The following is a 27,457-nucleotide window of genomic DNA, read 5'->3' on the forward strand; positions in this document are numbered from 1 at the left end:
ACAGTTTAAAAATCGCAATTCCAAAGAATATGTGTCAGTTTGTCTTTAAGTAACTATACGTGTGTGGGAAAGTATATGTTTTTGTGAATGACAAGCGTATTGTGTATTTTAAATGTTCGAATATTGACATGAAGTAGAACTTGAAGAAATATTTCAACAGCATTATCCGGTAAGTAAACTAAACAGTATTTAACTTCTGTCAGTGTTATTTCTTTTACAATTTTAACATACATACCATTGTACATGTAACGGGCTGTTCAATGAGATTTAGATAATTGGGCTAATGGTGGGGAAGAAAACAATAGAACTAGAAAGATAAATGATATCACAGGATTATTTGTACTGATATAATGTCATTGCCAAAATTTAAAAGGATTGAAAAACAATCAATGGTACACAATACACAATATAAAATCACCGCGATCCCTTAAAAAAGTAAACCGCATGTGATCTGCCAGGATTAGCACATGCTACTCCATATAAAAGATGGACGAAAGATACCAAAGGGACAGTCAAACTTATAAATCTAAAACAAACTGACAACATATGTATGTGACACTCGTGTTTATTTCTAATTATCTTTTTATCATATAGCTCTGTACATGATTCAACGTATACACCAATTGTCTTTGAAATATCAAGTGAGCACATACTTGCTATTTTGACGAATGTAATCTATTGTGTGTTTGATCAATCAGTTTTACATATAATGATATTAATTAAACATCTAATTCATATGTTGTATGGCGCAAACACATAGCGCGTACGTAACGTTCGTCATGTATTATATCGTAAAGACTTTGTCACGTTTAATGGTAAATTTGAGCATTCGAGATAGATTATTTATATTTATATACTCTCGGCAGCACACATAAGAGTACAATGAATGTTTTGTAGATAATAACTATTTTAAACTTGTACACTACCAACAATTTGACTAGCAATTACATGTACATTAAATGCCGCTATATAAACAGTACTTTTAGGAAACATCACTAATCAGTACATTAAATGCCACTATATAAACAGTACTTTTAGAAAACATCACTAATCAGTACATTAAATGCCGCTATATAAACAGTACTTTTAGAAAACATCACTATTCAGTACATTAATTTTTATATCATTTTCAGTAATGTTGGGAAAAAGTTGTTTACAATACTGAAAATTTCAGTCTTTTTTCAGTACTGAAAATTTCAGTCATTTTTCAGTACTGAAAATTTCAGTCATTTTTCAGTACTGAAAATTTCAGTCATTTTTCAGTACTGAAAATTTCAGTCATTTTTCAGTACTAAAAGTTTTAGTACTTTTTCAGTACTGTATATTTCAGTCATTTTACAGTACTGAAAATTTCAGTCATTTTACAGTATTGAAAATTTCAGTCATTTCACAGTATTGAAAATTCAATCATTTTTAAGTACAGAAAGTTGTAATCAAGTTCAAGACCTGAGAATAAAAACTCGGTTATGCTTTCACAAACATCATAAGCCCCAAGGGGGAGTTGGGAATAGAAATATGGTCATTTGGTCCTGTTCCGACCAGCAGTAAAAAGCTTCTCAAAGTGGAGCGTCCGTCTGGCTGTGCAAGATGTATCAAGTTTGCAGCTACGTCCTGTCAGAATGCATATGGGGAGGTTAAATCCAATGCCTCGTGTAAGGAGAGTGACAAGATCTCTGCATGCTAAGAACCCTTGCAACAACTCTTCCTGTTGCATGGCAAAATTTCTGTCCCTATCTAATATACCTTTATTTTCCAGTGGAAGTCGAAATTCCTCCCGATCATCATCCCGGTGGGCCTCTATTATTACAAGACCTACTAGTACCTGTTGTATTTATTGTTAACTTGTTCTCGTCCTGAACCTTCGTGAAATGTTTGCCACTGGACATAAAGCCATCAACAATCAATCAATCATCAACAAATATCATAAGTTGGTTTGGGATAAAAACAAGTATTTTATTTTAAAACTCCATGGCTATATGTATTCTTTCATATCAACACATTAATACATTGAAGAGGATTCTTTTGATGAACTTTATGACAACATTCTTTATGTGCCTGTTTCAAGCCACGACTTCTCATTTTTGATTGTCGTTATGTGTTGTATGTCATAATTTGTGTTATTCAATGTTTTTGGCGTAGATCAGTGCGTTTTTTTTTTCTTACGATTAGTTTCACTAGTTATCAAGTAGACTTTTACAGCTTTCCATGAGCAATGATGTTTTTTTTTGTTGATTCATGTGAAAGACGGAAAAGGAGCTGTCATATAGACAGTAAAATTCAATCACATAAGCAACAAATACAAAACCATCAGACAGAGGTCACCAATACAGCTCTTCAATATTAAGCAGTCAACACCATACAAGAAGTTCTGAATAGCTCCGACAAAAAAAATAGATGTCATCTAGATGTACAGCACAATGTCAGAATATCGTTCATCAAACTAAATGTATAACTGCACAAAGACATATCTATAACATGACTTTGTCCGTCTTGGGGCAGAGGTGCATATAAATGTGGCGGGTTGAACCGATTTTGTCGACGGCTGACGTTGAACATTATGGTTATATATATATGGTATCCTTGTTATGTTGTTGTTAGTTGGGAGGCATACCACATCTCCTTGTTTTATTAATAGAACTAAATATGTAGATTAGATATATAGATTATATATGCAGTCGTCTATATTAAAACTGTTGCTCTTTCACACTTTCTTGTAGCACTTGAATTGCAATGAAGTCTTTAATATAGTTCACGTTTCTCCTATAGAAAGAAAAGATCCTTCTGATACCATGACAGTTTATTATCAGTAATAATTTAAAAGTAATTTAAAAGAATAAGCACACGTTTCAAGATATTTTTATAACATGAACCTTGGACCAAGTCAGGAACCTGTGGTCTAGTGGTTGTGGTTGGTTCATTTCGGTCATATTTGTTGTTTGTAAATTGTTTTGTTTAACATTAGGCAGTTAAAATTCTCATATGAATTGTTTCATATTCATATTTCACATGTTTAAACCTTTTATTGCGACTTTTACTCACTTTATCAAGGCCGTACAATTGACTACAATTGCGTATATCTAACTAAAACTTTGGTGAATTAAAGTTGCGTTGAAAATTATAACCACATTTCTTATTTTGACCAACATTGATATTTTCTATTCAACGGTTAGAAAATAGAACTTTGCTTCTTATTGTTCTTTGTGTGGTTTTAATATATATAGCATAAAAATTTTGAAAGCAGTAGATTTTGAATGAAAAGCTGGACTAATTTTTAGGGTAGTATGGCAGAATCCAATTAAAATACATATTCTAAATATAAAAAGAAATATTAGTTAAATTCTCACGAAACAGTAACCCTTCTACCAAAGATATTTCAGTCTATTACTATATGGAGTCTAATTCGGTTTTCTTCATCTTTTACATTACAAGTAAAAGAGTGTTCAATTGCAAAAAACTGCATTTTTTTGTCCTTGACCTAAAGCACTTTCAAAATCACGGTTAGTGTAAAAGAATTATCTAAACTACAGACAAATTGTCTACCTATGAAATTAAAGTGAATCGAGCTATCACATGATTATTTTTTTTTTATGGGAAATGAACACGAATCGAGCCTTCACATGAATTTAACAGTAACATATTTTAGATAATATTATAGAAAGTAAATATGTTTTCTTTTTGGTAGTGAGCATGTTTTATACAACCTTTCTTTATTTCTTTCTTGTTGTTCAAATTTCTTGGTCCTCAACAATCAGTCAGTCTTGTAAGCTCTAACCAATAATGTCTCACTTATAACTTATAACATAAGATGTAACAAGAATGCTCAAGCTGAATCGTCTCGCCTGCTTTTCTATTCACGAGTTATTTTATGCTGATAGTCCATTGATAGAGTTTTAGTACAAGTGTCACATACACCACACATTGTCAAAGATCCATGAAAATGAAGTCAATGTGAGATAAACCACAGTCGTTTGAATTTTAGTGATAAATAAACCAAAAAAATAGAAAAACGTCGCCCATATCTTAAACAAGAAACAGACAAAACCATGAAAATTACATATTGACCAATGAACCATAAATTTAACATTGACCAATGACCTGTGCAAATTAAACAAATAATAGTACACAAGACACATAAAAAACTAATGACGAAGCAACACGAACCCCACCATGGGTTTGATCTCGGGTGCTCCTGAAGGGTATGCAGATCCTGCTCCACATATAAATGTAGTACCCATCCTGTTACCCGTGTTATTACAAACCCGGTGAATAGTCCAATTCGGTAGTTCACTAATAGGTAAGTGAGAAATTAACATAACAAAAATAGAAATTTGTTTTCAAGCAGTTGCTTGACAATGAAAATGAGGTCAAGGCCAACAGACACAATACAGACTTTCGTTATACATGCCATCTGTACACAAGGTATGAAGCCTCCAGTTCAAGTCAATTACCATATAAAATATCAGGCTCAATACAAATAGCTAACACCGTAGAATAGTTAGCTGGATCTTTCGCATGTCACAGGCGCGACAATACAGCAAGAAGACAAGCAATGTCATGTACATCGATGACTCGCATCCTGGATTTTAGTTATATTTGTTGATCAACTTTGAAACAAATTACTCAGGGAAAAGAGTCTAACTTGCAAAAGACAGAACGAAAGATGTTCATTCTTTCATGATTTTTTTTCTAATCCATTTATCAACTTAATATTCTAAAAATAATTTATTCAAACGCCTGCACCAAGGTAGGAACCTTATCATGTTAAAAAAAACATAAAAAAAATCTGTGTTGATTTAGCTTTGATTCACAATGGAGAGCATGCTATATGTATCAAGTGTACGAATGGCATGTTTCCCTTTAGATTTTTGTTTGGTGTTTTTTTATCGATTGATTGCTGTCGGATTCGAAGGCGTTTTCTTTTAGGGGGCAGGGATCCAGTCCCCTATATGGAGCTACATAAATGGTTAAAGCATAAACTTTCTACATGTCCGACAACATGGAAAGGACTAAAAGTTTGTAAAAGTTATTTTTATTTCAATGTTTTGTACTTTAACGTTTCATTTAAAACTAAATTAAATTTTGCTCTTTTGAGACTTTATCTGTAATGTTCATACAATAATTTTAATTTAAATTGTATATTATTATCAACGAGCTTCTGGTTGGGAAAATATACTCATGGCAAGTTATTACAGGTTCTTTCGGTCTCTTTAAAAATACACCACTGTATGTCTCTTACATTAAAGTATTGTTTAAATGTTCTCCCCTGCACAAAATTACTATTAGTACCCATGGATTCTTTCATTTATTTGTATATTATATTCTTGTAGGATGTTGATTCAATGATAAAATCCTGTTAAATTAACCGTATTAGACTCTAGGAATTCTTCATTCTGTTGCTGCAATCTAAAAATAAAATTCAGGGTACAATTTTTTCGTAAAATAATCAAATACTACGGTAACCTTACCAATCAATCAGGGTTATTACTAAGGAATTTTAAAGATGAGTCCACATATTTCGCATTTCTGACATGTGCAATGGTGAGATTAAGGATTTTTTGTAATTTATAATTAGGGAGCTACCATTTGATTTTTATTGGGGGGGGGGGGGGGGGGGGGAGAGGGGAGCTAGGATGGAAAATTTTGTCCTGCCTTTTTTTTAGCTGTAATCTCTGTCCAGCCTTTTTATTTTTTTCACTCTGTTCGGTCCTGCCTTTTTTTTTTTAGTTTATTCTGACTTTTTTTTTCCTAAATTGTCGTCCTGACTTTTTTTTGCAAGTGTCTCATCCTGCCTTTTTTTTTTACTCAAAACTCCTGTCCTGCCTATTTTTTTCAAATTTCATCCTAGCCCCTTTTTTGGACACCTACCTTCTTGCAACAGGTCATACAGGTTTATCTTATAAAATGTACTAGTGTAATGTTTTAAATTAAAAAAAAGTATACTTCAACCTAACATTTAGTGCTATTCTCATTGTCTTCAAACAGGAAATGAGGATACCAGAATGGTTTAAATTCTAATTTTATTTTTGTCCTTATACAATATTCATATCCATACAAAATCTTTGTGTGGTCTTATAATGTTATTGCATCAATGCTCAGTATTAGACTGTATCATGAAGTTGCGAAAATATGACAGAAATATCGAAAGCAAAAGATTGTGTGCTCGCATCATCCATTTTTGTTCAGCAGGTCATTGAACACTGATAACTTGTACAAAAATTCTGTACAAATTATAATTTGTACAACATTACAACTTGTACACAACATATATTTTTGTTATTGGTATAACATTGATTTTATTATCAGTATATAAAAACCGTAGTTTATATACGAGTATTTTATACACATATATATATTCTTTTAATTCTGTATTTTACTGATAAATATACTCACTTTTTAAGTCAACATCACACTTTTACATTACACTAACAGCAGCAACTGCAGATGAGACACAGAGTTCTGTGGATCCCCTTAGAAAATGTCCAATCTAGATATCCCTTTGAAGATTTCTTGTGCCCTAGTTTGGTAAAATAATTAAGCTCATAAGAATATTAAAGGAGAAACAGTTTTTACAATTTTAGATATTAAGTTAACAGATAATGATTACGTGGATAAGTGGGGGTCCACTGACTGCCTAAGACGGGGCCCGTTCCAGTCGAGCTTCAGTGATTCCCTATTTAAGCAACCAATTTTTTTCCCAAAAAGGGGGGTCCCTCAACAACAACCAAGTGCTCCGCGGGTGTGCAACTTTATACGACCGCAGTGGTTAGGGCAAATTTGGTCACAATATTCAAGCTTGATACTGTCTGAATTTGGATTGTGATCGAATTTTTGACAAAATAAAGGTTTTTGTCACAAAATAAATGTGGTCAAAGATCCAACAAATCTACTGCACAATACTGTGCAATTGAAGATTTCTTCTGAAACTTTTCAAAATTCGAAAGTTGAAAAATTTTGAAAAAAAAAGAATCCCTTAAAAAAAAACCCTTCCCCAACTTGTTGCCCCCCCCCCCTTTAAGCAATAACCCTTCAATTCAATCTCATCTTTTCCTTTGTAATATGGAACCTTGTAGTACAATTTCAGAGATATCCATTCACTTAAACACAAGTTATTGTTTGGAAACTAGAAACATGCTTCTTTTTGGTCCTTTTTTGTTCCCTAATTCCTACATATTTTGGGCAATTAATCCAAAACCTAATACCAGCCTCCCCCATGTTATATGGAACATTGTGGTACAATTTTAGAGAGTTCCATACAATTACACACTTGTAAGTTATTGTCTTGATTGTTTTTACCCCTTTTTGGCCCTTAATTCCTAAACTTTGGACCCATTACCCCACAAATGAATCTAAACCTTCTACTTGTGGTTTTGAACATTGTGATACAATTTCAGAGCAATTGAAATACTTATACACAAGTTATTATCCTTAAACTAGAAAAATGCTTGCTTTGGGCACCTTTTCAGGCTGGTACAGGATTGGGGAAATGTTCGTAAATGTCGCCAACGTCGCCAACATTCTGAACAGTACCCGGTTCGCCAACGTCGCCAACGTCGCCAACATTTTGAACAGTACCCCTGTTCGCCAACGTCGCCAACGTCGCCAACATTCTAACCTGTTCACCAATTCGTCGCCAACATTCTAACCAGTACCCCTGTTCGCCAACGTCGCCAACATTCTAACCAGAACCCCTGTTCGCCAACGTCGCCAACATTCTAACCAGTACCCCTGTTCGCTAACGTCGCCAACGTCGCCAACATTCTAACCAGTACCCCTGTTCGCCAACGTCGCCAACATTCTAACCAGAACCGATGTTCGCCAACGTCGCCAACATTTTAACCAGTACCCCTGTTCGCCAACGTCGCCAACATTCTTACCAGTATCCCTGTTCGCCAACGTCGCCAACGTCGCCAACATTCTAACCAGTACCCCTGTTCGCCAACATCGCCAACGTCGCCAACATTCTAACCAGTACCCCTGTTCGCCAACGTCGCTAACGTCGCCAACATTCTAACCAGAACCCCTGTTCGCCAACGTCGCCAACGTCGCCAACATTTTAACCAGTACCCCTGTTCGCCAACATTCTTACCAGTATCCCTGTTCGCCAACGTCGCCAACGTCGCCAACATTCTAACCAGTACCCCTGTTCGCCAACGTCGCCAACGTCGCCAACATTCTAACCAGTACCCCTGTTTGGCAACGTCGCTAACATTCTGAACAGTACCCCTGTTTGCCAACATTCTAACCCATACCCCTGTCGCCAACATTCTTAACAGTACCCCTGTAACAGGGGTATTGGTATTAAAACCTTTAATCAAGTTGAACAATTGCAACCTATCCAGAAACTAAATAGTGCTACATTTTTTATAATTAAATAGCTATAGCCCATAAATAGTTTCCAAAAAGGAATACAAAAATCTTCAAAAAAGACTTACCAGCCTGCTAACAGCCATTTAAACATCATTATAAAATGTAACAAGTGCTTTTAAAATAAAAAGCAGTAACTCAACAGTGAAAATCAGGTCAATGACATGTACATATGACAGACATTTAAAACTTCGTAACATTATATATCTGCATAAATTTTTTTTTAAAAAGCATTCAATTCTTTAACTTTAAAATAACTATAGGCTCTAAAGAGCCTGTGTTGTTGACCTTAGTCTAAGTGCATATTCTACAGAGGACACATACTCTCCAAAATTGCTCTTGTCAGATTATCTCAATTCATTACAGTTAATAACTAAATAATAGACAAAATTGCATTTTACACTGTGTTATTTTTTTTACCATGTCTGCCATCTTCATTGGCGGGCGGACAGGGTCAGAGTACATATTTTACAAAAAAAATACATACTCCAATTATTATTGTAGCCATGTCTGGTAAAATTTTACCTACAAGTTTCAGATTATATTTTTGTTAAAGTAAACCATGTAAATAGACAATTTTAAATGAACATTGTATAAATTCAATTTATATTCAACTAAAGATTTCTTGCTGTTGTGCAATACACTGTGCTGTTGCGCAATACTAAGTATGCTGTTGGGCAATACTTAGTATGCTGTTGGGCAATTAGTGACTTAGTAAATCTTTTGTCAGTTTGACACATTCCCCATTTCCTTTCTCAATTTTATTCAATAACTTCTCAATGTTTCATCAAAAATTTATAAAAAAAACTAAAGGGAGGTTATCTTAATAAATAAAAATAAGTCATCAAATCTTAATAAAAACTGCTTTAAGCACTTTAAGGATATTGTCCAAACTCGGAAACGTAAAATCTTCAATTTATAAAAACCAAAAGAAAGCTTACAACAATATAGATATAAACAATTTAAATTGACATTTTTAAGTTACTGTCCGAAAACTGGAAAATCCCCCTTTTTGTATAGAATTAAACCCCATAAATCAAAAAAGGTATAGTATAAAATTTATAAAAATCAAAAGGAAGCTCATGAAAATAGAATTTAACAATTCACCACAGTTTCTTGCAAGTTGGTGAAATTATTTTTAAGGTTATTGTCTGTAAACTGGAGAATCTCCCCTTTTTTAATAAATAAAAGTAGGAAACGGTAAATCCAGTATATCATTATAAAAAAGAAAAGCAACTCACGTCAATAGATATAAACAATTTACCAAAGTTTTATGCATATTAGTTAAAGCGTTTTTCAGTTAATGTCCAACATGTTAAAAACGAACGAACACACAGACGGACAAACTTTCAATGATAAACCATAATACGTCAGTCAGGAGTATTACTTGTACAAGTTATTTTTAATTACTTGCAGAAGTAATATTAATTTAAATATATTTTTAAAATAATATTGGCTGAGTTATGTCCCTTAAACATTCAGATTTTTTTACTTTTGAAAGTAAAAAAGTCATCCTATCTTCTTTTATTAAATTTTTATAATTTCTTTGCTGTAATAGAATTTTAAATTATCTGCCCTTTGCAGATGTCTTTACTAATCATTTAAGTGTAATTTAATAGACAATGAAAATCTCATTTGTCTGTTATCTTCAGAACACTGCTCATTTACATGCTCCCAAGGAGCAATTTTTGAAGGCCTTGCGCAATTACTTAATTACTCTAATAAAAAAAAATCAGTAAACCAGGGAAAAATCATGAAAGGCATAAATTTACATCTCAAAACTTAATGACTTTTGTGGGATTGTAAGAAAAATTTACTTATACAAGTAAATTTTAAAGAAAATTAAGGGGAGATTATTCAAAAATTATTTATTTACTTATTTTTTTTACTTCAAGTAAATAAAAATAAATTGTACAAGTAGTACCTCTGACTGTAAACGGGCGTACAACAAACATTCTGTGAGTATTGCATGGCAATGCAAAATCCCCTACAAATTAAAAAAATTCATTGTATTGGAACAAAATTGTAACTTGATTTATAACTTGTCATTGTAAACATTAAAACAAATATCAAGTCAATGTATTTAAGCATGACAAAAAAAGTGTTTAAAACTGATTATTTCAGATAATTTTCTAATCCCAACAACCATTACTCTGCACAAAATTATCAGACCAAATAAAAAATTTAAACTTGAACTGTTACTTGTTATGATAAATTTATATACTAATTATCAAATCCATATATTCAAAAATGACAAAAAAGGTGAGGAAAACCTGGGAACAGTATATCTAATGTTAATATATATGTTCCTGGGAAAACTGATTATTTTAGTGAATTTTCAAAAGTAAAGGGACCATAACTCTGCCCAAAATCATTACACTGCAACAAAATTCAAACTTCTTTGTAACTTGCAATGATAAAATAAAAAACCAAACATCAAATTAATATCTTCAAAAAAAATGCTTATTTGGACCCCTTTTTAGGACCTTAATTCCTAAACTGTTTGGAACATAACCCCCAAAATCAATCCCAACTTTACTTTTCAAGTTTCCATCCTTGAGTTTAAATTTCATACAGATCCATTCACTTAAACTAAAGTTATGTACGGAAATTAACTATTCCTACTCATAATTTTTCTTTATTAAAGTTTTTATCTATGTACATGTTGTACATTTATGACAAATGTTAAGGTACATTGTAATACATTAAAAGGTAACAAGAATTAAGTTGTAAAATTTAATTAACATCAAATTGGGTTTCGCGTTTTCAGGCATTTATAACCATCAACATTCTATGCCTACTTTCATATTTATAAAGTACCATAATTCTTAAACAGAAAAATAAATATATTACAAATATTTAAATTGATCACTATTTTGTAATGCAGTAACAATGGTTAAAGCATATCAATAAACATAATAAAGCATTGGCTTATAAGTTCATTAGTAAATTGCATAAAAACAACATAAAGTGCAAATTTCCAATCTATAGAGAACTATAAGTCAAAAATAAAAATTGTCAAAATTTCAATGCATATATTTAACTTTACCATGTTTACTATTGTATTATTATTGAATTAATACCACCATTGTTTTCCTATATATTTATGATATCAGTCTTTGTAAAAAAAAAAATTTTTAAAGTGTGCATAATTTATTTGTGTCAACATATTCAAATAAAAAAATACTTGATATGAATAAAGTTTTATCCTGTCCAGTAAATCAGCAAAATTTCACATAAGATTTCATTGTATTTAACAAAAAATAACCATCACTGCACAAAGCTGGAAGAGTGGAGGTAAACAAATTTTCTCCTGTTTACAAGCTTTTAAAATTAATTTAACCATGTATCCACAAATTTCAAAAACATTTTATAATTTTATAAAAAAACTTAATAAAAATAAAATAGTGCTATAAAACTCCCAAGATATATGTTAAAAAAAAATCTTAAATGAAAAGCAGGTTTATCTTGACATCATATGCATATATAACTGTCAAATTCAAGAAAACATAAATTTCTATCCTTTTTTTTAACTTTATATCAAACAGGATGTCATAGACATGATAGATAGAAGATGTGGTATCAGTTACAATGACACAACTTTCCATCCAAGTCACAATTCATAAAAGTAAACCATTATAGGTAAAAGTACGGTTGTCAACACGGAGCCTTGGCTCACACTAAACAGCAAGCTATAAAGGGCCCCAAGAATTACTAGTGAAAAAAACAATCAAACAGGAAAACTAATGGTCTAATCTACATAAAAAACGAGAAACACTTATGAACCACATAAACAAACGACAATTACTAAACATCAGATTAAAAGAAAAATCAAAATCATGCGGATAATGATAAAAATTAAAATATAGTGTAGACCAATGAATACACATGTAATCAAATATTTGTTTTATAATTTCATCTCCATTAAAACACCATAACATGATACAATTAAAAACCAATTGTTCAGAGAACAATTGAAGGTCTTTCCACCAGTAAGAATCTATTTAAAAATGAAAATATTAAAATTTGATTTTAAATGTCAGTTTCAGTATCAAATGACAGCTTATTCTACGCTGACTCCAAAAATATATGGTTTCTATATAGAAAAATATATAAACTAGAGGCTCTCAAGAGCCTGTGTCGCTCACCTGTTAATGTGTTTACTGATGTCGGCCATCTTTGTTGGTAGACGGGGTCATTAGACACTCTTTTTAAAAATAGATACCCTAGTATTATGATTGTGGCCAAGTTTGGTTAAATTGGCCAAGTAGTTTTAGAAAAGATTTTTATACAAGTTACAAAAATGAGGAAAAGTTGTTTAATATTGACTCTAAAGGGCAATAACTCCTTAGGGGGTTCTCTAACAATTTTGATCATGCTGACTTATTTGTAGATCTTACTTTGCTGAACATTATTGCTGTTTACAGTTTATCTCTATCTATAATAGTATTCAAGATAATAGGTTGTCCGATTCAACTGAAAATTTGTGAGGGGATATATCTTATTCTGATGGACATTAAAATCTTGAAAGATTTGCCCTAAATGTCTTGGTTTCAAAGATATAAAGCAAAAACTGCATTTTACCACTATGTTCTAATTTTAGCCATGTCGGCCATTTTGTTTGGTAGGCTGGGTCATCGGACACATTTTTTAAACTATAAACCACAATGATAATTGTCGCCTAGTTTGATTAAATTTGGCAAAGTAGTTTTAGAGAAGAAGATTTTTAGAAAAGTTACAAAAAATTATGAAAAGTTGTTAAAAATTGACTATAAAGGGCAATAACTCCTTAAGGGGTCGACTGGCAATTTTGGTCATGTTGAATTATTTGTAGGTCTTACTCTGCTGAACATTATTGCTGTTTACAGTTTATCTCTATCTATAATAGTATTCAAGATAATAACCAAAAACTGCAAAATTTCCTTAAAATAACCATTTCAGGGGCAGCAACCCAACAACAGGTTATCCGATTCGTCTGAAAATTTCAGGGCAGATAGATCTTCACCTGATAAACAATTTAACCCCCATGTCAGATTTGCTCTAAATGCTTTGGTTTTTTGAGTTATAAGCCAAAAACTGCATTTTACCCCTATGTTCTATTTTTAGCCATGGCGGCCATCTTGGTTGGTTTGACGGGTCACGCCACACATTTTTTAAACTAGATATCCCAAGGATGATTGTGGCCAAGTTTGGTAGAATTTGGCCCAGTAGTTTCAGAGGAGAAGATTTTTGTAAAAGTTTACGGACGACGGACGACGGACGCCAAGTGATGAGAAAAACTCACTTGACCTTCCAGGTCAGGTGAGCTAAAAAGGGAGATAATCTTTTACTTCCGGTTTAAAAAGTTTTCTTCTGGTATTGTTTGATAGTTTACTTGATACTGATTCCAAAAATATATGGTTCTATATACTTTTACATTGATTTAGTACAAAAAATAGCTACTTCCGGTTGACAAAATGTCACTTCCGGTTGTTTTTTTAAAGGTCACATTGCTTACAACCTAATGCAAAAAGTCCCATGGCTTTATCATGCGTACATATGAGGTAAAAGCAAAGGTCAAAATCTAGAGCGTTAAATAAGCATATGACCTTGAGCTCAATTTTAAGGTCATAAACCAAGGACCTCAAATAAAAAGACTCTAGTCCTCTACTTTATATTGTTAATGAGTTATATTGCCATACATATGATATTAGATATAACTAGAGGCTCTAAAGAGCCTGTGTTGCTCACCTTGGTCTATGTGCATATTAAACAAAGGGCACAAATGGATTCATGACAAAATTGTATTTTGGTGATGGTGATGTGTTTGAAGTTCTTACTTTACTGAACATTCTTGCTTCTTACAATTATATCTATAATGAACTTTGCCCATTAGTAACAGAGAAAAATATTTGGTAAAAATTTACATAAATTTACCAAATTAATGAAAATTGTTAAAAATTGACTATAAAGGGCAATAACTCCTTAAGGGGTCAATTGACCATTTAGGTCATGTGGACTTATTTGTAGATCTTACTTTGATGAACATTATCGCTGTTTACAGTTTATCGCTATCTATAATAGTATTCAAGATAATAACCAAAAACAGCAAAATTTCTTTAAAAATTACCAATTGGAGGGCAGCAACCCAACAACCGGTTGTCCAATTCATTTGAATATTTAAGGGCAGATATATATTGACTTGATTAACAATTTAACTCCTTGTCAGATTTCCTCTAAATGATTTGGTTTCAGAGTTATAAGCAAAAAACTACATTTTATCCCTGTTCTATTTTTAGCCATGGTGGCCATCTTGGTTGGATGGCCAGGTCATCGGACACATTTTACAAACAAGGTACCTCAAAGATGATTGTGGTTAAGTTTGAATTAATTTGGCCCAGTAGTTTCAGAGAAGATTTTTGTAAAAGATAACTAAGATTTACGAAAAATGGTTAAAAATTGACTATAAAGGGCAATAACTCCTAAAGGGGTCAACTGAACATTTCGGTCATGTTGACTTATTTGTAAATCTTACTTTGATGAACATTATTGCTGTTTACAGTTTATCTCTATCTATAATAATATTCAAGATAATAACCAAAAACAGCAAAATTTCCTCAAAATGAACAATTCAGGGGCAGCAACCCAACAACGGGTTGACCGATTCATCTGAAAATTTCAGGGCAGATAGATCTTGACCTGATAAACATATTCACCCCATGTCAGATTTCCTCTAAATGCTTTGGTTTTTGAGTTATAAGCCAAAAACTGCATTTTACCACTATGTTCTATTTTTAGCTGTGGCGGCCATCTTGGTTGGTTGACCGGGTCACGCCACACATTTTTTAAACTAGATACCCCAAAGATGATTGTGGCCAACTTTGGATTAATTTGGCCCAGTAGTTTCAGAGGAGAAGATTTTTGTAAAAGATTACTTAGATTTATGAAAAATGGTTAAAAATTGACTATAAAGGGCAATAACTCCTTAAGGGGTCAACTGACCATTTCGGTCATGTTGACTTATTTGTAAATCTAACTTTGCTGAACATTATTGCTGTTTACAGTTTATCTCTATCTATAATAATATTCAAGATAATAACCAAAAACGGCAAAATTTCCTCAAAATTACCAATTCAGGGTCAGCAACCCAACAACAGGTTGACTGATTCATCTGAAAATTTCAGGGCAGATAGATCTTGACCTGATAAACATTTTTACCCCACGTCAGATTTCCTCTAAATGCTTTGGTTTTTGAGTTATAAGCCAAAAACTGCATTTTACCCCTATGTTCTATTTTTAGCCGTGGCCGCCATCTTGGTTGGTTGACCGGGTCACGCCACACATTTTTTAAACTAGATACCCCAAAAATGATTGTGGCCAAGTTTGGATTAATTTGGCCCAGTAGTTTCAGAGGAGAAGATTTTTGTAAAAGATTACTTAGATTTATGAAAAATGGTTAAAAATTGACTATAAAGGGCAATAACTCCTAAAGGGGTCAACTGACCATTTCGGTCATGTTGCCTTATTTGTAAATCTAACTTTGCCGAACATTATTGCTGTTTACAGTTTATCTCTATCTATAATAATATTCAAGATAATAACCAAAAACAGCAAAATTTCCTCAAAATGACCAATTCAGGGGCAGCAACCCAACAACGGGTTGACTGATTCATCTGAAAATTTCAGGGCAGATAGATCTTGACCTGATAAACATATTTACCCTTTGTCAGATTTCCCTTAAATGCTTTGGTTTTTGAGTTATAAGCCAAAAACTGCATTTTACCCCTATGTTCTATTTTTAGCCGTGGCGGCCATCTTGGTTGGTTGATCGGGTCACGCCACACATTTTTTAAACTAGATACCCCAATGATGATTGTGGCCAAGTTTGGTTCAATTTGGCCCAGTAGTTTCAGAGGAGAAGATTTTTGTAAAAGTTAACGACGACGGACGACGACGACGACGGACGCCGGACGCAAAGTGATGGGAAAAGCTCACTTGGCCCTTCGGGCCAGGTGAGCTAAAAAGGAGGAAAACTCGCGCCAAATGTCTACGTACCCTTTCGACTAAGATTTATGTGTTAGGACATGTCGTAACTAACAATTTTGTGAAAATATTTTGTCGATATCCATATGATTTCTGAAAATAAGAGATAACAAGCCAAAATCAAAATTTTAATCATGACCTTGACCTTTGACCTTTACCTCATTTTCATTTTTTGGGACCAAGGACCTCAAATCAAAAGACCCTAGGCCTTTAACACTTATGGTTTTCCAGTTAAAAATGCATATCACTAATATCAAATATAAAAGGGGAAATAACTCTCATATGGAGTCTCCGGATAGCTTCGGTCAAAATTAATCAAATCATCCTGAGGATATAACGAACAATTTGGTAAAATAAATATGGTTGCGAATATTAAGCGATAACAAGAAAAACAGTGTTTGGGGAGATAACTCTTATATGAGAAAGTGTTCGGTTAAGCAGGGTCAGTTTCAAAAGCGTATAAACTGTTCGATATGATATTCCAAAAATCTAAGCGACATCTTGCGAAACAAAAAAACAGCAAGGAAAAAAATTAGCCAGAAAAAAATAATAATAATCAGAAGAAAACCAATAGGTCTTTCCACGGAAAAGTGGAAAGACCTAATAAATGTGTTTAAAATTATAAACACCATTTATGTTTCTATATATGCCTTCATTTTAACTTATAAGTTCTCTAAGTTTCAATCCTTCAAAACTATAACTTTTACCCTATAAATCATGCTAAAAAATATAAGTTTTAGTGTAAATGTAACGGTTTATTTCTTCCTCTGTGATATTTTATCCTTAGGATAATTTGTCCGGGTAATTTTTTTCCAGGCATAGTATTTCACTGGTTGATTTTTTCCAGAGGAGTGAAAATCTATCTGTGTTATGCGGATAGTATGTACCGGTATATATTTGCCTTACTATATTTCACAGAACCGTGTAAAATAGAGTTCCATTAACTACTATGTAAGTTATTCACAATCAATATATACCCGACTATAATTATAAAATGTTTCACAAAGGTAGACCAAATTTGCATAATTTATCAAAGGGAGGTAATTGTGAGCTATTTAAATTTTAAAGATATTAATATAATATATTTCTAAATCTATTTTATAGTGAAATTTTTCATTGAATCTTATTTTTTATATATTCATTTATATAAAAAGATAACTTAAAACTTGATTTAATAAGACAGATAACATTTCACAGGTAAAAACTATCCAGCTGTTAAACATGCTTTTGTTCCAATATATTGTTCTGCTATGATTTATCTGATTTCCATATAATCAACAACTACATCTCTGTCCCCAGACAAAACTATTTATATAGTTAAAAATATCATCATAAGCAAATTCTCCTATTACTGTTTACAGTAGTAATGCAACTATATTTCTACCTTACTTTTAAATTTATATTTGTACTAAGATCTGAAAACAACTCACTTTTACATGTATTTCACTAACCTTATTTAATCATGATATTATTTTCACAATTACGATCTTTGAAATAACTTCTGGTTTTCTTCCTTATGTTCATGAAATTTTTTCAAGGATAATTTGTGAAATTATTTCCCATTATAACACATTTTTTTTTAACAATTTCGCTTTATTTCAAATACACTATTATTATTTCATAGTATTTTTAAAGGAAAAGTTTTTTCTAATAACTATTCTATAAGTTAACTACCCAGATAGAATTAAAAAGGAAAAAATATCCCAGGAAAATATTTTCCTCCGGATAAAAAAATAAGAACAACTACTGTGACATTTTTTTCCACCGGATCAAATTTCACCCGAATATAATTTTGCTTTACATAAATATCATTTACCCTTAAAAAGAGTAATATATCACAATTCTTTAACTGTTTCCCCCATTTTACTAAACTTAGTCTTAATCCTAATGTATATTGAGTTGTTATACTTAGTAGCTCTGACACTATCAGTAACTACACCTGTCCACTGTGAATCATTCCCTTTTGTGGGAAAAATTAGGTTGATTATATAGGGAATCATTGAAGCATGACTGGAGCAGGCCCCCCCCCCCCCCCCCTTTAGGAAAAGTTCTGGATCCGCCACTGAAGATTAAAGATTAAACCTCATGTTTCTAGGCTAGTTTAAAAGCCAAAAAATACTAGCAAAATAAGAAAAGGAATAAATAATAATTTTAAAACAAAAACATTAATTTATTTTATATTAACCAGTTTACTGGCGTCAAGGGGGGTGGGGGTTTTAAATTTACAAACTATGCATTAAAATGGGAACATTTAGTTGGACCCTCCCCCTTTTATCCTAGGTTGGCATCCCCAGTCTTCAAGCTTAACCACAAGTCCTACGGCATTGGTTGTAAAATTGCTCTCGGGCTTGTAAAATTCTCTCTACAAGCCAACAGAATCCAACTAAAATTTTCAAAAAATTGAGTGTCTGGCTTGTGGACTCAAAAGTTAAGCGTGAACAGGTGAAGGCTGGAACTCCTCTTTTAAAAATGTCTCATTTGTTCCTGAGTGGTCTGACAGTAATAGAAGTAAAAAGGAATATTCTTATAAGTTAAAACATGCTAAAAACACTAACTTCATGTTTTTGACCATACAGTTAAATCAGTCTTATTGTATGGCAGTGAAATATGGGGTGACATTAACTTTCACAAACTAAACACTCAAGGGGATAACTATTTCAAAAAACTATGTGGAGACCTGGCAGTAGAGAACGCTCATTTAAGCTTTTGTAAATTTATACTTGGAGTAAGTAAAAAAGCAACAATATTGCAGTTATGGGTGAACTGGGCAGATATATACTCTATTTTTGAAGGTTTTATTAAATATGTTTAAATACTATATACGCTTAAAAAAATCCGATGATTTATTATTAAAAGAGGGTTTCAACCTCTCAATATCTCTACATAATGAGCAGAAAAAGAGCTGGTATACCAGTATTCAAACTTTTTTTAAATACTTTAGATTAGCATCAATGAAAATAATACACTTCATTTAAAGACGAAGTTAAAAAAACTATTTATGCAAAAAGATGCAATCAAAATATGATATAATATGGCAAACTGAGCTTAATAATGATTTCAGAGGCAATAAATTATATGGTAACAAGCTTAGAACTTATAGACTTTTTAAAAGCAGATTTTGCTTAGAAAATTATACCTTTTGCAGGAAAATTTTAGATATAGACATTATTTAACGAAATTCCGTATCAGTGCTCACGATTTAGAAATTGAGAGGGGAAGGTACAAAAATCTAACAGTGTCAGAACGTATCTGTAAATTGTGTGGTACTGAGGTTGAGGATGAAATTCATTTTCTTCTTCAGTGCCAAAAACATTCAAATATTCGTTTCAACTTTTAAATAAAATAAAACTACGGTTTAAAAATTTTATTGGTTTTAATAGATATTAAATCACAATTTATTTTGCTAATGTCCTCTGAAGATATTTTCATACTCCAGAAACTCAGAGAATTATTGGAAAATTTATCCTCATATAGGAAAGTTTCCTTAAATGATATATATATATAGTAATGTCCAGTGACCCCCCTTTTTTAACCTAATTATATTATTAAACACTGTGCTTGTTGTATTCTTCTACTTGTCTTAATAATTTTTTTTTTTATTTTTTTTTATAACATTGTGTCTTAATCATATTGAATCACTTGTAATCATTTGTATGTAATTAATGTTGATTGTTCTGCTCCTTGTGGGCGCTTTGATTAGCAATAAAATATATTTGAATTTGAATTTGCTGGTCATGGATATTCGCAAATAATTTAAATTAAAAATACAGTATGTGTCAATGTGATCACCTTTGTACTAAAATTTAATTCAATTTTTTAGTAGGTATTTAATGTTTGAAACTTACAAAAATAACTTAAGGGACATACTGTATACCAATTCACAGCATTATAATGTTCTATAGCACCAACATGACCAAGTAATACTCATTAAAAAGTTAGCGGTCAATTTCCAGGGAAAGTTAGAGAAAACGGATGTTGACAACTTGTGTATTTCCAGAGACAAGGACGGATACATAAGGCCAAAATCCGAATTTAATTTTTCGCCATAAAGTTATAATAATATATTTATATCTACAGTAAATTTAATGTTTTCAAACATGCTAAACAAAACATAAAAAATATTTTTTGCAAACTGTGCAAACAGTAAATAAAGAATAATGTTGGAAATGTTGGTGAATATAAAAAGATACAAAAATAAATGTTGGCGAACTTGGCTAAGTTGGCAAACTTCAGTAAGTTGGCCAACATTACATTTAAAACAATGTTGGCGAACTTGGTAAACAATAATTATTATGTTAAGGTTGGCGAACAATGAAGTTGACGCACACTTGGCGAACAGTAAATGTTAGTGAACAGTACACTCAGCTCCCGTATGAGACTATTAGGAGGATTCCGCTTAAAAATAGCAGGAACCCAGGCGGAATCCACCTAAAAATTAAGACTTATAGACGGAATTAAGGCGGACATGGAATATTGAAAAAAATCCGCCTGAAGTATCAAAGACCTTAGGCGAAATATTTACTACTTTCCTGTTGAGTTAACAGGATTTCTTTAGTAAAAGAAATATCATAGACGGAATGCTGGACTTAGTATATTTGTTCAAGTTTGTTAGGAGGAAATTGGACTTAAAAGATTTTGTTCAAATTTATCAGGCGGGAATTGTACTTAGAAATTTTTTCTAACTTTTGAGGCAGAATTGTTCTTTTAATTTTTTTTTCAAATGAAAATGTATTATTACTGATGAGAGAGTGCATGCATGGTGATTATTTGGGCCATAAAGCCAGTATTTGTACCCCCCTGAAATCCAACATATTTAATATTTTTATATTTAAAGAGTCTTAAAGATGGCATATTAAATTCAATTAAATTCAAATTGTGATAGCATTGTTAGGTAATTTATAACTTTATGTTATGTGTTGCTATTTATATACATTTAAACATATAAAAAGTGACTAGAATATATATACTTATTTCACTAACAGTGATAACAATATTAAACTTGTTTTTGAATTTTCCAACATAGGAATTGCAGGTTAAATTAATTTATTTTCAAGTACAATTAATTATTAAGTGTATCTCTATTTAATTAAGTAATAATCATGATAATACACAAATAGTATTTCCATGCAGTCTCTTTCTTATCAGTTAGTGATAGAAATGTTATGTAGGTCCCCCATGTGTTTTCCATTTGCCTCTGTGAAATGGACAGGAAATGATATGTACACACTCAAGAGTTGGGGCCTTATGAAGGAGACCACATTGCTTTGTACATTTCTCTTAAATTGCTACAGTCCAAAATATAAAAATAATAGATAAAAATTGGTGAATATTATTTATTTATTATTATAAATCAAATATTTAAGATTTAGGTAATTAATAGTATAATGATTAGGGAAACATTTCAAGGAATCAAACAACTCCCAAAATAACCCCAACACTCAGGTCAAATTCAAAATTTGAACTTGCAGACATTACAAGAAAAGATGTCTTAAATATTTATCTTGACCAAAATATGAATTTTACCATGGATGTAGAGTTGTGGACTAAAAAGAGCCAAAGTATTCTATTAACATTAAAAAGTGCAGATGTATATATTCTTCTGATGACATGACTATTGGATTTGTGAAGATTGATGTTTTCATATATTTTGGATTGAATCTTCTGGTAAGTTGAAATTATGAATATAAGTATTTCAACCTTTTTGAATATTATGAAACTGCTATTTCCTTCAAATAACTTGTGACATATATATATATATATAAGTACCATGTAGGATCAAGAAAATAACTATATAAGACCATTCAATTTTTGCATAATTACATCATGTTCATAATTACTGTGGTATTTGTGTATGACACAAGACTTATATCTTTAAGACAATCTCTTTCATATGATATTATTTGATAGTTAAGTTTTGGCAAAATTGGAGATCTGTTGTATGACTGTAATAATTAAATATATATAATAGACATCTATTCCGAAAAATCATAAAGTGTTATCTTTTAAAATTTAGTACATATGTACTCAATTATCATGATTATGGATCAAATTTAAGATTTTTAAAATGGCAAGACAAACATTTTGTACATGTAAATGCGGGCCTATGATGTTAAAGTAAAATAAAAGACCAATACTACATGTACTAATCAAAGTAAAGAATAACCTATACACTTCATGCACAGTATATAATAATTATTTTGTTTAATTGTAATAAGACAATTTTTTTTTATATTTCAGAACTGATGAAACAAAAGAAAATTGTTTTCTGATAGGACTGAAGAATGGACACATTCAATCAGACTTGGAGTAAGTAGTTTTATATGAAAGAAATCCTTATGAATGCTTTTTAAGTAACTTTTGCACATATTGGACTTTTAACAAATTTGAAAAAAATCAAAAGTTGTAAAACCATCTGTAATATTTTTTCGATATAAACATGATATATATCTTTAAAATTAGCAAATTGAAAACAGGGGTTACAGCCCACAGGTCTTATTTTATTGAGAAAATCCCCAAAACAGGTCATAGTAAATTCATTATAATTATCTGCCCTTGATTTTACAAGGATTTTTTTTCTTAAAATATAATTACTCTTTAAAACATGCTTAACATCTTATTTTTCATAGTTTAATCTTATAATTTCAAGTTTTAGATGTTTCTGTTGTAATATGTATATTGAATGATATATGGTAAAAATAGTAAAAAGTAAAAACACAAAAATACTGAACTCCGAGGAAAATTCAAAAAGGAAAATCAAAAATCAAAAGGCAAAATCAAAAGTCCAAGCACATCAAACGAATGGATAACAACTGTCATATTCCTGACTTGGTACAGGCATTTTCTAATGTAGAAAATGGTGGATTGAACCTGGTTTTATAGCTAGCTAAACCTCTCACTTGTATGACAGTCGCATCAAATTCCATTACATTGTCAACGATGCATGAACAAAACAAACATACTCAAAGAGTAAAAATGTCAAAAATAGGGGTACAACAGTCAATATTGTGTTATCATCTTAATATCACTACATAAACAACAAATGTAACAAAGTAGCACAAAAAGGCATACATCAAATTCAACATTCTCAATTTGCTTTTCCTATACGGCTGAATTTATCTATGTAAAGTCTACCCATAAATGAAAGAAGGTTTTCATTACTGGTGTAAAATTGCGCGTTTGAAATTCGCACAGGTAGACATAAAAATAATTTTGTCGTATGACGGCATACATAAATGCAGACTCACGTAAAGTAGATATAACAAAAAACAGACTTACAGTAAAAATAATAAATAAAATAATGGTGTGGTTCAAAGTATGACGGGATACATAAGTACAGTTTCACGTCAAATACGGCTGAATTTATAAATTCAGGTCAATATGTCAAAATGAAGGAAAACCCCACCTACTTAGGCAGCTCACAATTTACCTGTATAACATAGAGAAATTTGTCAAATTCCTTTTAGTTAAACCAATAATGCATGGTAATTTTAATTTATGTCCTCTTTTTTTTCAGGTTATGTTACTGCTTGGTGCACAAAACACAACAGATCCATGCAAGATGGTCATATCAATGATGCTGTTACAGAGCAAATCAGTTATGCACGAAATAAATTCAGGAACTTGTGATAATAATTTATATTCAAAGAACACTGAAAAACCCTTAAAAATATGACTAATAACTGAAAATGAAGAAATTGTGAAGAACTAAAAATGTCAAAATTATACATACACGTATAGTAATTTGTAGTTGCTTAAATAAATTCGATCAAGTTTGATAACATTTTTTGCATTTTATTGTATGAAGGCCTAGTTTTTCTTCGCAAGAAGGCATGGCAGTGGTAAAAACCTGAATCTTTGGAATGAAAAAATTCTTTCATTGAAGACAGAATTTTTTCATATTCTTAAGGCGGATTTTTTTTCATATTCTAAGGCAGATTTTTTTTCGAAGGCGGATATATTTTCCGTTTCATTAGGCGGATATATTTTCCGTCTCTTTAGGCGGATATATTTTTGAGAAAAACATTTTTCCTTTTAATTAGACGGAAATTTTTCCTCCTAAGACAGGCGGATAAATTTGCATATTTCGGCTCTATTCCGCCCGTAACCCGCCTGGAATCCATGTAAGAAAGATTCTTCGTGTAAAAGTGGACTTTAAACGGATTCCCTCTAAAATATCCACCTGGAATCCATGTAAAAGACGCCTGGATTTTTTCGTACAGGTGGTTTCGTAAAGGTTGGCAATGATAGCGACACTGGTGAACAGTAATGTTTTCCTGAATGTTGGCGACATTGGCGAACAGTCATTAGTAATGATTTCGTAAATGTTAACGACGTTTGCGACAATAACGAACAGTAATGAGTTTGTAAATGTTGGCGACGTTGGCGATGTTGGCGAACAGTGTTGATTTCATAAATGTTGGTAACGTTGGCGACATTGACGAACAGTAATGAGTTTGTAAATGTTGGCGACATTGGCGACCTTGGCGAACAGTATTGATTTCATAAATGTTGGCGACGTTGGAGACGTTGGCGAACAGTAATGAGTTCGTAAATGTTGTCGACGTCGGCGAACAGTAATGAGTTTGTAAATGTTGGCGACGTTGGCGAACAGTAATGAGTTTGTAAATGTTGGCGACGTTGGCGACGTTGGGGAACAGTATTGATTTCATAAATGTTGGCGACGTTGGCGAACAGTAATGAGCTTGTAAATGTTGGCGACGTTGGCGACGTTGGCGAACAGTATTGATTTCATAAATGTTGGCGACGTTGGCGACGTTGGCGAACAGTAATGAGTTTGTAAATGTTGGCGACGTTGGCGACGTTGGCGAACAGTATTGATTTCATAAATGTTGGCGACGTTGGCGAACAGTAATGATTTCGTAAATGTTGGCGACGTTGGCGACGTTAGCGAACATTTACACAATGCTGTACCAGAATGCACCTTTTGGGCCTCTAATTCCTAAACGGTTGGGACCACAATCCCCAAAGTCGAACCCAACCTTCCTTTTGTGGTATTGAACCTTCTAAAAAATTTTTTATAAAGATCTATTTTCCTTTACATACCTGAACAACGTGAATGGAAACGCCATTTTACAATCTTTCAAGAACCAACCATAACTCCTGAACGGTAAAAGTCAAAATCGTCATTATTGAACTTGACCTCTATTTTGTCATCAGTAACAACATATAAAAATTTTAAAAGCTTTGGTTGAATAGTTCATGAGAAAATGCACGGACACGACTGGAAACACCATTTTTCAATCTTTCAAGAACCATAACTCCTGAACGGTAAAAGTCAAATTCGTCATTATTGAACTTGACCTCTATTTTGTCATCAGTAACAACATATTAAAATTAGGGAAGCTTTGGTAGAACAGTTCATGCGTAAATGCACGGACACGACTGGAAACTCCATTTTTCAATCTTTCAAGAACCATAACTCCTGAACGGTAAAAGTCAAAATCGTCATTATTGAACTTGACCTCCATTTTGTCATCAGTAACAACATATTAAAATTAGGGAAGCTTTGGTAGAACAGTTCATGCGTAAATGCACGGACACGACTGGGAACTCCATTTTTCAATCTTTCAAGAACCATAACTCCTGAACGGTAAAAGTCAAAATCGACATTATTGAACTTGACCTTCATTTAGTTGTCAGTAACAACATATTAAAATTTTAAAAGCTTTGGTTGAACGGTTCATGAGTTATTGCACGGACAACATTTGATTGCCGCCCGCCCGCCCGCCCGCCCGCCCGCCGTACATCCCCAATTCAATAACCGACATTTTTGTCACAAAAATCCGGTTAAAAATGATAGAATCTGAAGCGAGATGATACATAGTACTGCAACTGACATCGAAAAAGACGCTTAGTTAACGAGTTTAATGGTCCGGAATAACACACGGCTGCTAATTGTTTTAAATGATAGAATAATATCTACATTTTAATTTCCGTCGGGTCGTAAAAAGTTTCTATGGTCAGATTTTTGTATTTTATCCCTTTAATGGGGGTACCCCTCAATTTACGGTTTTGGGTAGTTACCTTAAAATCCAAAAATATATTTTTTGGTTAAATTTCCCGCTATTTTCGTAAATATTTTCTATGCACATATCATCAAGGATCATCGGAATGATGAAGACATAAATATAATACCATCTTCAAGTAAAACTTTCAAACTTAAAGTTAGCTGTTTTTTAGGTAGAAATTTAACGCGTTTTTCTTTGAAAACGAGAAAACATATGATTCAAAAATAGTATTTGACATTTGAGGACAAAACATATTATTGCGATACTGCATGCAAATTTTGTTGAGCAAATTCCAAACAATTTTGTCAAAAACTCAAAAATAAAAACATCATTTGTACCTTTTTTAATTACGAAAATTTCCTATCCGTCAATCAGCTCCACCATTTATTTTTTCCTTCACCATCAATTTGATAGTTTCGATGTGATTATGTAGATTTTGTAGGAGAAGTTAATTTATTTTTGAGTGATTTGAATATATATAGTAGTTCTTTCGTGTATTTTCTGTAAATAAGTTATATTTTTGTTAATAAAATTTTGACTTTATATAAAAGTTAACCAAATCCTTCGGATAAGAGGTTTTTCCGGATAGTGACTATAGTTGACATTGTGTGAAAATACATTGTATGTCAATGTTTAACCTCAGTCAGAGCAATTAATATGCATGCAAGTGGTCGGGGGGAAAGTACTATTGAAGATTCGCAGAGATTTGGTGTGTGACAAGGTGATGCTAAAACCAACTTCTCTTAATATTCTGCTTTCCGTGGGCGAATCATCAGTGATGTTATGAGACTTGCACCAGAAGGCAAAATTGGTGCGTCTTTAAATTAGATTGATTGATTGATTGTTATTTGCTTAACGTCCAGTGACAAATATTTCATGCATGTTCATGACGAGAACAAGTTAACAATAAAAACAATAGGTAGGTTTTGTCATAATAGAGGCCATTCGGGATGATGATCGGGAAAATTTCTGACCAGACGTGACTGCGAACTTGATACATCCAGCACAGCCAAACGGACGCCCCACTTCGTTATACTGCCGGT

At 32.3% G+C, this 27,457-nt stretch overlaps 1 long non-coding RNA gene across 2 annotated transcripts in view; it reads left to right on the top strand.

Annotated features, from left to right (window-relative positions):
- The first annotated feature begins 19 nt into the window (after positions 1-19).
- LOC143083931 (uncharacterized) overlaps positions 20-27,457 on the top strand; it is a 46,047-nt gene continuing 18,609 nt past the window's right edge. For both annotated transcript variants that reach the window (XR_012980946.1, XR_012980947.1), the window contains exon 1: positions 20-169. This is a non-coding gene — a long non-coding RNA (uncharacterized LOC143083931). The remainder of the gene's footprint in view (positions 170-27,457) is intronic.

The sequence above is a fragment of the Mytilus galloprovincialis genome, chromosome 7 (genome assembly GCF_965363235.1).
Source record: "Mytilus galloprovincialis chromosome 7, xbMytGall1.hap1.1, whole genome shotgun sequence".
In the NCBI taxonomy this organism is placed as follows: domain Eukaryota; kingdom Metazoa; phylum Mollusca; class Bivalvia; order Mytilida; family Mytilidae; genus Mytilus; species Mytilus galloprovincialis.